At 48.9% G+C, this 11,125-nt stretch overlaps 1 pseudogene; it reads left to right on the forward strand.

Moving 5' to 3' along the window:
- The first annotated feature begins 236 nt into the window (after nt 1-236).
- Nucleotides 237-11,125, forward strand: LOC143385834 (protein transport protein Sec61 subunit alpha-like; annotated as a pseudogene).

Consider the following 11,125-nt stretch of genomic DNA (forward strand, 5'->3'; position numbering starts at 1 on the left):
AGAAAGCATGAGACTCACCTTTTAGGACTCTGCTTGGTGCATGGTTTGGCTTCTTCTCTTTTTGGGGGAAGGTTGTCTGCTGGAGACTGAACCCAGAGCATCATGCATGCTAGGCATGTGCTTCCCCATGGAGCTGTGGCCCAAGCCCTCCTTGGCCTTCCTTGGTGATCAGAGGAAAGGGTCTTTGGGATCATTTTTATTGACTTACTGCGAAACTTCATGTCTTCTCCATCCAGTTGAAGGAGAAGGTACTGTGGATGGCCATCCCCTTCTTCATCTTCTTAATCTGCTATCAGGTCAATCCAATCTCCTGTGCTGGCATTGGGGCAGGGGAGAGAGAGGGGACACACGTGCCACTCCTTTGGTTTCTGCTTGTTTTCAGATCTTCTGTTTGGTATTATGGCCTCAGATTCTGCAGACCCTTTCTACTGGATGTGTGGGATTCTGGCCTCCAACAGAGGGAGGCTCAGATTCACTCTGCCTCTTCTCTGCTGGACCTGAACCATTTAGTTGAATGACAGACTTACTGTGAAGCTCAGAGAATGGGCAGCTGCATGGCCTGGAAAGTCTTCATGTGCCACCTCGAACAGCTTAATCAATGGTGTATTCAGCCTGGGAAACATCATCTTCTTTGGAGTTGGATTTGAATGCAATACAAAACCTGGAAGAGTAAGATAAGTCTCTGCTTGAAAATTTCTGAAAACTTGAAAAAACTAGAGTGTTTGAAATCTCTGAAATGAGATGGCGAGTCCACCTAGAACATTCTCAAAAACTTTCCAGTGGTTTTGCAGCTGCATCTTTTTCATATCTACAGGTGAAATATATGGATAAAAACCATGAGTGAAAGTGGAGGGATGACTCTAGCAAGTCAGCTGTGGGTCTGGAAATGATTTTCTTGTGTATGTTGATGGTGCATTTGATGGACACAGTTTAAAAATGGGGTTCCAATGAGGTTCCAGACACTCAGAATCAGAGCTCATCTGAACATGATGGAAAGGGAAGGTTGATTCTCCACTAGATCCAATTGTGCCAGCCCCGTATGCAGACTCAGGAAATGATTGGTATGTTCTCTAGTTTTATGAACTGATGAAGGATGGGCCTCTCTGACCTCTGTCCAGCCAGAATGGATCTGTCCATGGGGATGAGAATGCAGCAGGCTGTTGAGGGGTATGTGAATTTCCAAACAGAATGACATGGGGTCTGGCAGGCTCAACTCAGTTTGTTCTAATATTTGGTTTTGGGGAGTTATTCTATAATTGCTGCCAGCATCCTGAAGCCCATCCAATGTGGAGAAGGGGTCACATGCAATTCTGTAGGTTCATTTTATTAAACGATGTCTTGCTTTCCTGAGCTCACAGGGGCTTTGTGGCTGCCCCTTTCCTTAGGCAAACTCAAGGAGCTGGGTATCTCTGCAATGGTCACCTTGGGCCTCATCATGTGTCAGCCAAGATGATTGAAATGGGTGACACCCCAAAAGACCAAGCCCTCTTCAAAAGAGCCCAGAAGTGTAAGAAAGATAATGGGTACAGTTCTGGTGTCTAGTTGAGAATTTGAATTGGCTCTAAAATTGTGGGCATTAAAACAGCCCAGTTTGGCCTGTGTGCTTGGCCTGCTGACAGTGTAGATGCTCCATGGCCTGTTAGTGAGAGAGCACTTCTGGGAGGTGCTGGGTATGGGGGAAGGCCAGGAAGGGAAGGGGAAGGCAGGAATGCCCAGAGGATGGACTTGAAGGATCAGGACATGGAGGGCAACCCTTCACCAGCCGTGATTTCTGAACCTCACGAAGGAGGTGACATCTACTTCAGAGCTGACATAAAAATTAAATCAAAGCCAGGTGCTGTGGAGTATGCCTGTAATTGCAGAAGCTCTAGAGGCTGAGGCAGGAGGATTTCCAGTTGGAGGCCAGCCTCAGCAACTTAGCGAGGCCCTAAGCAAATTAGTGAGACCCTGTCTCTAAATAAAATTAAAAAATGGCTGGGGATGGGTCTTGGGGTGAAGCACTTCCGCTCAGTCCTCAGTACTAAAAAAAGAAGAGGATTAAATTGAATAATCACTCTCATAGTGCCTAGTGCATGGTAGTTATTTAGCAAGTGCTATTTTTCTTCTGTACTTAAAAGGATTTAATGAGCAGAAAGGTGATCCTCTCAGTCCAGCTCTGCTATTGATTAGTTTTGTGATATGGAAGAAATTTAGATAATACTTCTGCAGTCTCAGTATAGGCCATATCAAATGATAGGCAGACTCAATAATGGGGGCCAGCCTCAGAGTCAGACAAGCCTAGCCTCTGTTAATTGGAATGTATTATTTAGAAAACAATATTTACATTTTTCTACTCTACCATCTTCCATACAGCATGCCTTAGAGATCTTAAGTTAGAAGGTTAAATAATTGAGTGAGAAATCCTTCTAACTTAAATTTGTGAGTTTCAGACACAAATCAAGATTGTAAAATATATTTATGTATTAATGCATTAATCATTAATGAATTAAGTAATGCATTATTAAATATTAAGTAATGCATTTATTATTCAATGCCTTAAATTAATGCATTATTTTCTAAAGCACTAATAAGTGGTTTTCTTTTTCTAATTTTTATTTTGGACATTTTAACATATACTTGGCTTAGGGCAGTGGTGACGGCTCTAATCCCAGCAGCTCAGGAGACTGATTCAGGAAGATTGTAAGTTCAAAGCCAGCCTCAGCAACAGCGAGGCGCTAAGCAGCTCAGTGAGACCCTGTCTCTAAATAAAACACAAAATAGGGCTGGGGATGGGGCTCAGTGGGTGAGTGCCCCTGAGTTCCATCCCCGGTACCAAAAGCAAAAGAAACAAACCAAAAAAAAAAATTGCATTATTTTTCTAAAGCCCATATTTGGTGTTTTTCTCTTTCTCTCTTTGTTTTTAGTATTAATTTTTTACAGACCAGGAAATGGAACTCAGTGCATCTACCACTGAGCTACAGCCCCAGAAGTTTTCTCCTTACCCTTGACAATTTTTTAAAATGTTTTTCCATCTTAAAAATTCAAGATCATTTTTTAAAAAAAGAATTTAGGATAACTGGGCTGAGGTGTAGTAGAGCACTTGCCTACCATCCGCAAGGCCCTGGGTTCAATCCCTAAAGCAACAAAAAAGTCCAAAGGTGCTTTCACTAGAAAAACTCTGAGTTCTCATGCGCTTTGATGTGTGACAGTTGGACACTCCTCACCAAGGTCCCTGGGGGGCAGTGTCAGTATTTGTCATCAGTGTTCCTGCCACACTCTGCTCAGGGTTTTCTTGGGATTCTAGTGTTCGGAATGATCGTCACCATCTGACAGTCCATCATGGATGTGATGACGGGAATGGACAGGGACCCCTCAGAGATGGGTGCTGGGATTTGCCTGCTGATCACCACTCAGGTGAACCCCCTCTCGCACCCCGCTTCCTGATTGACTCTGCTGTCCCTCTTCCTCCTCATCAGTACTCACCCAGGGCTGGGGCCAGGCTAGGCTCAGGACTGGGCTCAGGGCTAAGCACTGGCCTGAGCAGGGTGAGGCCCCGGGTTGGAGGCTGGGCATCACCCAAAAAGAAATCAATCAAATAAAGACACTGTGTCCATCTACAATGAGAAATATTGAAAACAATAAAGGCAAGCTGTCCACCTGCAAACCCCAAAACAAGTAAGAAACAATCAAAAATTGTAGGGGCTGAGGCTAGGGCTCAGTGGTAGAGGCTCACCTGGCATGCATGAGGCCTTGGGCTGTATCCTCAGCACCCATAAAAATAAAATAAAAATGTTGTGTCCACCTCCAACTAAAAAATAGATTTACAAAAAAATAGAGAATTGAAGGACTCAGGCTTTGGCTTCTGAATACCTGTGAGGCAGATTGAGAAAGATCTCTTATTTGGCCTTCATGGCAGAGAGCCCAGTCATTGAAGATACAAGGAACCAGGGCCCTGGGGCCAGTAATGCAGAGTCCACTTTTATTAATTTATTTATTTGAATTCTTCAGTTCTTTGTGGTGGGCTTGCTTGTCCTCCTTTCAGATGAGCTTCTTTAGAAAGGGCATGATGTGGGCTCTGGCTTCTCCCTCTCCATTTCAAGCAACATCTGTGAAAACATCCTGGGGAAGGCCTTCAACCCCACCACCATCAACACTGACCAAGGTAAGGGCCCTGCCTCCCGTGGGGGCACCTCTGCAGGTGCCTCATGCATGCAGAGTATTCCTCTGGGGAAAAATGTCTGTTTCAGAAACATTGCTTCTGAATTTTCAGTGTGCAAAGTTTTAGAAATATAGCTGAGTGGAGAGGCTCAAGCCAATCATCCCAGCAGCTCAGGAAGCTGAGGCAGGAGGATCACAAGTTGGAGGCCAGCCTCAGCAACGTAGTGAGGTCCTAAGCAACTCAGTGAGATTCTAAATAAAATATAAAAAGGCCTGGGGAAAGGGATCAGAGGTTAAATTGTCCTGGGTTAAATTCCTAGTACCAAATAATAATAATAATAATAATAATAATAATAACAACAACAACAACAACAACAATAACAATAAAAATAATACTTACATTCAAAATGATATCTAAACTTTCACCTCTTTTAAGAATATTTTAAGGACAGTTAACATGCCACAGAGTAATCCTGCCTCATATTTCTTAGCAGGAACCTGCACTGCAAGGATAAAGGAGTGTTGATTTTAGCCAATTGTCTTCTGATGGACATTTCAGTCCTTTCTCAGTCACAGGTAGCATTTAAGTAAATATCCTCAGACAATCATCTGCACATATTTTAGCAATCATTCTTAGTGAATAAGATTCTAAAAATGAAATTGCTACACCAAAACACTTGTTCAGGCAAGGAGCAGTTAGTTCAATGATTACAAGTTCATGGACAGACTTGGCAAATAAATGAGACCCTGTCTCAAAACAGTCATGGGTAGAATGACTGTTCCTGGGTTCAATCTGCAGTATTGCCAATTTGGGGTGGAAGGCACTTGGGATTTAACTCAGGGACAGTTAACCCCTGAGCCCTGTCCTTGACCCTTTTTTTTATTTTATTCTGAGACAGGGTCTCACTGAGTTGCTTAGAGCCCCAATTTGACTGAGGTTAGTCTCCAATTTGCAATCCTCCTGCCTTAGTCTCCAGATCCACTGGGATTACATGCATGTACCAGGACACCTGGCTTACGAATCTTAATTAAATAAAAATTGCAAAACATGTGAGACTTCTTAGGAGAGGGAAATTGTCTTTTTTTTCTTTTTCTTTTGGCCTCTGAACCTGAATCTGTTATTTGCTGGGAAGTCTCTAATGGAAAATATTTGTGTGCATTTTAGTGTTTTCTTGGAATTGACTGTGGAGCTGGTTCTTGGCCTCCAGTGCCACGTCATCAAATTGAGGAAACTGCAGACGGGTCCCTGAAGGGTGCCTGAGGGATCCCATGGGAAAGACTGGACCTTGGGAAGGAGGGTCAGGGACACTTACAGAAGAGTAGGAAAAGTGACACCTGACTCTTCCTTGAATTTCAGAAAATCTAAGGTGAATTCAGTATCTGGGGGTGCAAATCAGCTGGGCCCCAGCCATGGATACCCAGCTGGGTAGGAGTCGGGGTGTCTTCCAAGATCTTCTGGCTTTGCGGGTGCCTGTTTTGAAAGGATTGGGAGCCGTGGTGGCCACTGGGGGCCAGTCAGCGAAGGCATGGGCTGTGTCAGCCAGTCAGAGGATCACTTTGCTCTGGAGCAGGATGGTGAGTGAGGGGACAGTTTTGAAAGGAATGGTTTGCTGTCCCTGGGAGACAGGCTGAGAAAATGGCTGGGGAAGTGGCACAGCCATCCAGCCTGAGCCAGCCAGTGTGACATCAGAGTGAGGGCCTTAGGACTTAGTGAGAGATGAAGGCCACAGACAACCGAGACATGGAGGTGGCTGCCCTTGGCCAACTCTTGAAACTGACTGGGGCAGAGGCACTACCTGGGGGGATTTGAGTGGTGCTGTAAGGAGCCAAAATGGTGGAGCTATGGGGACACCCCCAGGACGGGCAAGAAGAGGGTGGAGCAGACACAGGTAGCTTGAAGCTGTAAGGGCCACCTGTTACCAGGAGTTCCACCACAGCTCAGCTTGCAACATGTCCTCCACCTCTTCCATGAGGTGGAGGACAGTCCAGGCTGGGAGGGAAGTGGACAATACTGACAGGACATGGCTCTTGTGCTTGGGAGACACTAGCACATGAAACAACCCAGTTCCCACAGATCAGCGGGTAGTGACTTGCAAAAAATTACCACATGAAACATTCAAAAAGCTCCTAAGGCCCTCACTCTGCCATTGCTGTCACCCAGCTTTCATTCCAGACACTTGTGAGGCAGGTGCTGTTAAGAACCAGGCGCTTCTGTGGGTGCTAAGAATACAAAGGGTTATAACATAAGACATGTGAGGATCAGTGTCATCCCAGGGCCCCTGGTCAGATTAGAGCAGGGAAGGAAGATGGGATGACTGGGGAAGAGTGTTACAGGTCCATCTAGAGAACCTGGCAGGTGCAAAGGCCTGGGGCAGAGATGAGCTGGTGTGTCTGAGGGTTAGCACCTGGCTCAGCGGAGCAAGTGAGGGAAGTTCAGAGAGGTCACTGGTGGCAAGAGGATCCAGGACAAGTCCCTGTCTTCTCTCCCTGGGATTGCAGAACTTCCTCCTTTACAAAATGCTCAAGCTTTTATGTCTCCAGATTCTCAACCACAGGGACATCAGTGGTTGTCCCACACAGCCAGAGGCAGTAGGGAGAGGGGCTGTCAGAAGACCACCATGGGGATGCCAGGGGCCAGGGAAAGCTAGGAAAATATTTCTGTCACAGACATCCCGTTCATGTGGTCTTCAGGACAGATGGCCCATCTGAGTGGCCATCTAGAAGGTGATGAGAGTCCTCCTGTCCCAACTCTGGGGTGACAGGAAAATGCTGTCCCAGGGAGAGACTGGGACATCTGAGTCCCCAGCCATTAGCCACTCTGCCCACAGACTCTACATCAAGGGAAGTACCGACCTGACAGCAGGGGCCATGGTGACAGTTTTTCCCACTGAGCTTTTATCCAAAAGTCAGGCTCAGGCCATTTCTGAAGTGCCCGGACCTTGGCGCCCTGTGCTGCAGTGTCCCTGGCTGGTCTGTTGCCTGTTCCTCAGGCCAGGCCCCTTTCTGCCTATTGCTGAGGCTTAGGCAGGAGGATCTCAACTTGGAGGCCAGCGTCAGCAACAACAAGGCCTCAGGAACTCAGCAAGATGCTGTCTGTGAATGAAATACAAATAGGCTGGGGTTCAGTGGCCGAGGGTCCCTGGGTTCCACACCTGGTGCCAAAAAATTCCAGACCATGACCCCATGACTGTGGGTGCCGTGAGTCTCCTGGCTGAGTCTCCTGGATGATTCTGTTCTCCTGCCTCTGCTTTGGCTAGGAGGAGGCCTAAGACCCAGCGGAGTTCAGCCCCTTGTTCTTCCCTTCACGTTTGTGTCCTCCTCTGCCAACAGGCATGGAATTGGAGGGTGCCATCTTTACACTGTTCCATCTCTGGGCCATGTGCACAGACAAAGTCCGAGCCCTTGGAGAGGCTTTCTACCGCCAGAATCTCCCTGACCTCAGGAACCTCATCACCTCCATCTTTGTCTTTGCTGTGGTCATCCATTTCCAGGTGTGTTCAGCGTGAGCACAGGAAGTCTGCATTTCTTGTTCTTTATTTTTTGGTGACAGGGATGGAACCCAGGGGCACTTCACCCCTGAGCCCTGTCCCCAGCCCTTTTTATATTTTATTTAGAGACAGTCTTGCTGAGTTGCTGAGGCTGGCCTCCAATTTGCAGTCCTCCTGCCTCAGCCTCCAGAGTTGATGGTTGATGGTGATGACAGGCCTGTGCCACTGTCTCTGGCTTCAGTATAATTTTTTTTTCTGTTTAGATATGAATGGCCATAGAGTGGACTTTTGTACATTTTGAAACCAGTTTTTCTGTTTGTTTTTTTTCTGAGTGTGCCCCCAAGCACAGTATGAGTGAGGGAAGGGGCAGGTGCTCTACAGCACTATCAGAAGTCAGTTCCCAAGAGCTGGTACCACCTCTTGTGTCTCTGGACCACAAGGGGCAGCAAGGCAGTGAAGGGTGCCCTGTTCTCTGTCCTTGGGGCTGCTGGGTGGACCTGCCCATCAAGACTGCGTGCTACCAGGGCCAGTACCACACCTACCCCATCGAGCTCTTCTTCACCTCCCATGTCCCAATTGTCCTGCTCTCCACCCTGGTCCCCACCTCTACATCATCTCCCAGATGCTGTCAGCCTGCTTCAGCATACACCTGCTTGTCACCCTGTTGGGTACCTGGTCTGTCAATCAGATGTTCCCAAGGAGCCTCTCCTGGCCAGAGAGCAAGTGGCACTGCTCAGCATCTGTGCGTCTTGCTCCTGAGCAAGTGTCTCACCCATAGATCTCCTCCCCTGTGTCGTTTCCCAATTTCTTTGCAGGACTTTTTTTTGTAACAGGGACAGAACCCAGTGGCCCTTGACCCCTGAACCCTGTTCCAGCCCTATTTAGAGTCAGGGTCTCACTGAGCTGCTTAGGGCCTTTCTAAGTTGCCGAGGCTGGCCTCCAACTTGCCATCCTTCTGCCTCAGGCTCCTGATCTTAGGGGTGACAGGTGTGTGTCATTGTGCCTGGCTGCAATCACAGTCTTCCATCTGCTCTGGGTTCATCTCGAAGCTCAGGTTTAGTATACGCAGCGTCCCAGACTTTCTGTTCCTTCTTCCCAAGACATGTCTTCTGGAGGCCCCGCCCATGCCTACCCAGTTGGTGGCATGTGTTACTACCTGTCTCCACCGGAGTCCTTTGGCTCTGTGTTGGAGGACCCTGTCCATGTGGTAGTGTACCTCGTGTTCATGCTGGGCTCCTGCACCTTCTACTCTAAGACCTGGGTCGAGATCTCGGACTCCTCTCTAAAGAGAACATTCTTAAAGTGTCACTCGGCTTGTTGCTTTGTCCAGTGGTGGTTTGTGACACGCAGATGGGCCACCCACCATGGTGAGACAGTTCAGAGCATTAAGGACAGATGGATAGAGCTCAGCCATCAGCAGCAGGTCTGAGAACCTGAAGCTAGAGTGGAAAATCACACCTTGTCTGGTCTTCTCTTTACGGCACCGTGTTGGCCCAGGGACACTTAATCCCTGAGCCACCTCCCAGCACTTGTTAGATTTCATCTGGAGACAGGGTCTCACTGAGCTGCTAAGGGCCTTGCTAAGTGGCTGAGGATGGACTCCAACTTGTGATCCTCCTGCCTCAGTCTCTTAAGATGCTGGAATGACAGTGGTGCACCCCTGACCCTTAGGGCATTTTTAAAGTCCGTGTAAAGACATAGAGCTGCAGAAAGAGCAGCTTGAGATCTTTCCCTCTGAACCCACCTCTAAGCCCATCCTCTGCTTTGGGCATCATGCAGGTGGCCAAGCAGCTAAAGGAGAAGCAGATGGTGATGCGGGGGCCACCGGGAGACATCCATGGTGCATGATCTCAACCAACGAGTGCAGTACGCACCCCCAGTCAGCATATGTGGCTCCCGGGCCTCGAACACCAGTGGGTATTGGGGTCTCCCGTGTCCATGAGTCTCATTCTTGGATAACAGGGTAGGCAAGGTCCCTGTGTCATTGGATATTCATGGAACCTGCTAAGTGCTGGATACTGGGAGACATGGAAAAAGATGCCTGCCACCCTCAGCAGGGATCCAGGAGCATGCAGCCTGGTGACCCAGCATGGGGCTCTGTAGGGATAGTACTGGCAGCAGGGGAGACTCACCTCTGCTCATGCTGGTGAGATGTTGCCCTAGGCATCCAGGGGCATATGCCCAGGTTTTGAGCATAGAGTGGGGCTCCAGATAGACGTGAACTGGAAGTGCTAGACTCTGTGGCACGCCTGGAGGCCAAGGCAGGAGGATGGCAAGGTGGAGGCAAACCTTAGCAACCTAGTAAGGCCCTAAGAAACTCAGTGAGACCCATATCTCTAAATAAAATACAAAAAAGGGACTGGGGATGGGGCTCAGGGGTGGAGCATCCCTGGTTTCAATTCTCAAGACTGAAAAAAGACAGATGGTGGATGTGGCTAAGAGGCCAGGAGAGCCGCAGAGGGCTGGTGGTGTTTGAAGTGGGGAGGTCAGTTCCAGCAGACAAGGCTATGGCAGAGAGGAGGCCAGAGAGCAGCTGGGCAATGGCCAGGTGGCCTGTGTGGCTGTCACCTTGGGGTGGAGAGGAGGGTTGGAGAGGCCCCAGGGTGCAGGTGCCCAGGGCAGGAGGAGCATCCGCTGCAGCTGCCTCGTCCTGGATTGAGGGCTGCCCCTGGCCTCCCGGGTACCCTCTGCCATTTTCTTAGCTCTTCCTCTGCCACTCGGCAGCAACCACAGTGAGAAGGACTGTGTCTACAAAGTCAGGTGGCAGCCCACGTTGTCCTGTGGGTTCTCACTTCTTGACCTTTCCTGAAAGAAGCAACCAAGGGAAAAGCCACAGTTGCAAATTCTAGGTTGCTTTCCAATCCTTGGTAGGGACAGTGGCCATTTCGAGAGACATCTTAAGCATTTGAGTTTCGTGCCCAGTCCCAGCCACCTTACTGAGGACCAAACCCAGGGTCACTTGACCACTGATTCCCGTCCACAGCCCTTTTTATATTTTATTTAGAGACAGGGTTTCACTGAGCTGCTTAGGGCTTTGTAAAGTAGCTGAGGCTGGCCTCCACCTTGTGATCCTCCTGCCTCAGCCATTCGAGTTACTGGGATGAGAGGTGTGGATCACTGCAACCGGCAGTCTTTCAGTTTGGACTAGTCACAGTCCCATAGCAGGGATTCAGTCATGTAGCATTAGTGGGGTGCAAGGGGAGTTAGTAGATGATGCTTCAGGGAGGTGCTGGGGCCTCCTGAGGTTCTGGGCTGAGTCATAGGCAAGCCTGGTGGCCAGCTTGAGGGCTCTGTGGTGCCCCAGGACTGACCACCTGCCCTCCCCCAGGTACATCCCCATGGCGGTGGCCTCTGGAGGCCTGTGCCTTGGGGCCTCTCGGTCCTGGCTGCCTTCCTGGGTGTCGGGGATCCTGTTGGCAGTCACCAACATCTCCCAGTCCTTTGAGATCTTCATCAAGGAGCCGAGCGAGGTAGGCAGCATAGGCACCCTGCTCTTCTGA

The sequence above is a fragment of the Callospermophilus lateralis genome, assembly GCF_048772815.1.
Source record: "Callospermophilus lateralis isolate mCalLat2 chromosome 11 unlocalized genomic scaffold, mCalLat2.hap1 SUPER_11_unloc_3, whole genome shotgun sequence".
Classification (NCBI taxonomy): Eukaryota; Metazoa; Chordata; class Mammalia; order Rodentia; family Sciuridae; genus Callospermophilus; species Callospermophilus lateralis.